Below are 3409 nucleotides of genomic sequence, written 5' to 3'. Positions count from 1 at the left end.
CTCAGTCATGTGTGTGTGTGGACCTGTTTAACTATTCTTGGTCCCCACAAGAATAGTAAACAAACACACATTTGACCAACTGGGGACATTTTGTTAGTCCCCACGAGGTCAATTGCTATTTCAAGGGGGTTTAGGGTTAGTTTTAGAGTTAGGAGCTAGGTTTTTGGTGTAAGGTTAGGGTTAGTTTAAGGGTAAGACTACTGGTTAGGGGTTACAGAACATAGGATTTTGAATGGCACTGAATTGTGTGTCCCTACCAGTTTAGCTGTACAAGACTGTGTGCGTGGAGGGTGCATGTGTGAGTGTCCATAAGCTCACAAATGTGTGTAAAAACTATTGGGTTACCATAGACAATCCAATAATTTCTAATTCACATTCAGAAACGGTTCAGGACTCAATAATGAAAATATGCAAAAAGCCCCAAACTAATTTCTCTGTGATTTAGAATATAATGATTAGTGGGAATGACAGCGGCTCTGCCTCTGGTTCTGTCTGGGGAGATTACTCCTTAACCCACTGGGAAGCGGAAACACACAGAAGTGTTAATTGTGAAGGGGAGTAGTAATTATTCAGAGATTATTGCCTGTTCCAGGCTGTGAATCATGTGTGTGTCACATGACACACAAAATTGAACCATGTATTTGGATCTATAAAATCTATTATACATATATTTTATATTATACTATTATTTTATACATATAATTTATATTATACTATTATTGTAAATCAGAAAAAAAAACAGAGGCTGGTTTACAAGATAATTTCTCTGAAGACCTTAAAGCTAAAATGAGAAGGTATAGAGAAGGTCCAATTATCTATAGAAGACGGGGTCTAATTATCTATAGAAGACGGGGGTCCAATTATCTATAGAAGACGGGGTCTAGTTATCTATAGAAGACGGGGGTCTAATTATCTATAGAAGACGGGGTCTAATTATCTATAGAAGACGGGGTCTAATTATCTATAGAAGACGGGGTCTAATTATCTATAGAAGACGGGGGTCTAATTATCTATAGAAGACGGGGGTCTAATTATCTATAGAAGACGGGGGTCTAATTATCTATAGAAGACGGGGTCTAGTTATCTATAGAAGACGGGGTCTAAAGTATAAACAAAGAAGAAGTAGTTGGCTGAGAAAGAAGAGGAAGAGGAGGAAGATGAAGAGGTGAAGACATAACAGGTCAACACTGACCTGCTGAGGGTGTAATACTGCCATCTTCTGGTCGTGTTTAAAGGTAAAATGTGTCTACTGCCCCATGAATCAATACAATAAAACGGCAATCGTTTTTAATAATGCATCAATCAAAGTTATCCATTTCATTTTGTATTGGTTTAACGTGTCAACAACATTTATTGATGTTGAATCACATCACAAGGTTTGCATATTGGGGCGGCAGGTCGCCTAGTGGTTAGAGTGTAGAGGGGGGCAGGTGCGCCCCTAAGTGGTTAGAGTGTTGGCAGTAACCAAAAGTTGCAAGATTGAATTCCGAGCTGACAGTATAAATCTGTCGTTCTTCCTGAACAAGGCAGTTACCCACGTTCCCGTAGGCTCATTGTAAATAATAATGTTTTTAACTGCCTAGTTAAATAAAGGTTAAATAAAAATAGGATTGCAAATCCACAGCTGAGAAATGCATTTTCTCGTTCCGTTAGGATCTCCATCTACAAGCAGGAAAACTCATTTCTTCATGTGATCTACGAGGGGAAATAGGTCGTAGGCCTGACTAAGCATACACACCTGTCGAGCATACATGACACACTGCTAGCTAATATTCTTGACGTTCTTCTACCAACAAACTCCCACTTTACTTACCAAAGTAAAACTAGAATGCAGGAGAACAGGGCTGCACTTAGCAGTCAATGTATATTTGAGAAACTGTCGGTGTTTTCAATCTGTGTTGTTGTGTAGCACTCTGTTCCAACTGCATGTGGTAAGTTGACCGCTCTGTCCAATGCATGTGGTACGTTGACAGTCTGTCCCAACTGCCATGTGGACGTTGACCGTTTGTCCCAACTGCCATGTGGTAGTTGACTGCTCTGTCCCAACTGCATGTGTACGTTGACCGTCTGTCACTCTGTGCTCCCTTAACTGGCATGTGTTACGTTGACGCTCTGTCCAACTGCCATGTTGGACGTTGACCGCTCTGTCCCAATGCCATGTGTACGTTGACCGCTCTGTCCAACTGCATGTGTACGTGACCCTCTGTCAACTGCCATGTGGGACGTTGACCGCTCTGTCCCAACTGCCATGTGGACGTTGACGCTTGTCCAACTGATTGACGTTGACCGCTCTGTCAACTGCCATGTGGTACGTTGACCGCTCTGTCCCCAACTGCCATGGTGGGACGTTGACCGTCTGTCCAACTGATGTGGACGATGACCGTCTGTGCACAGAGATCTATTGCTGCTGGTGAGCACAGATTCAATCTAAGATTTGCTGACCCAGGGCACAACTTTCACTGGGGACGGGTGGACACGACACCCCCCACACACTTTTGAAACAGTTTTATTATTGTACTGTGATACAAAAAGGAGCATCGGTGTGCTTTAGGCCATGCGGACGCCTGAGCGGTCGGTTCCAGCAGGCTGGATTTATTATTTTTATTTAACCTTATTTAACCAGGTCGGCAGTTGAGAACAAGTTTCATTTACAACTGCTACCTGCCAAGATAAAGCAAAGCAGTGTACAAAAACAACAACAAGAGTTACACATGGAATAACAAACATACAGTCAATAATACAGTAAAAAAAAAGAAACAAAAGTATATATACAGTGGTGCAAATGAGTAGATAAGGGAGTAAGGCAATAATAGGCATGTGGCGAAGTAATTACAATATAGCAATAAACATGGAATGGTAGATGTGCAGAAGATGAATGTGCAAGTAGAGATACTGGGTGCAAAGGAGCAAGATAAATAAATAATACAGTATGGGGATGAGGTAGATAGATGGGCTGTTTACAGATGGGCTTATGTATAGGTGCAGTGATCTGTGAGCTGCTCTGACAGGTGGTGCTTAAAGCTAAGTGAGGGAATATGAGTCTCAGCTTCAGTATTTTGCAGTTCATTCCAGTCATTGGCAGCAGAGAATGAAGAAAGGGGACCAAAGTAGAAATTGGCTTTGGGGTGACAAGTGAGATTAACCTGCTGGAGCGCGTGCATGAGATAAGGCAGGCTTTACCTAGCAGAGACTTGTAGATGACCTGTAGCAGTGGTTTGGCAACGAGTATGAAGCGAGGCAACCAACGAGAGCATACAGGTCACAGTGGTGGTAGTATATGGCTTTGGTGACAAAGCGGATGGACTGTGATAGACTGCATCCAATTTGTTGAGTAGAGTGTTGGAGGCTATTTTATAGATGACATGCCGAAGTCGAGGATCGGTAGGATGGTAGTTTAACGAGGGATGAT

The sequence above is a fragment of the Salvelinus sp. IW2-2015 genome, unplaced genomic scaffold (genome assembly GCF_002910315.2).
Source record: "Salvelinus sp. IW2-2015 unplaced genomic scaffold, ASM291031v2 Un_scaffold2866, whole genome shotgun sequence".
NCBI lineage: Eukaryota > Metazoa > Chordata > Actinopteri > Salmoniformes > Salmonidae > Salvelinus > Salvelinus sp. IW2-2015.
This window is presented reverse-complemented; position numbering follows the sequence as displayed.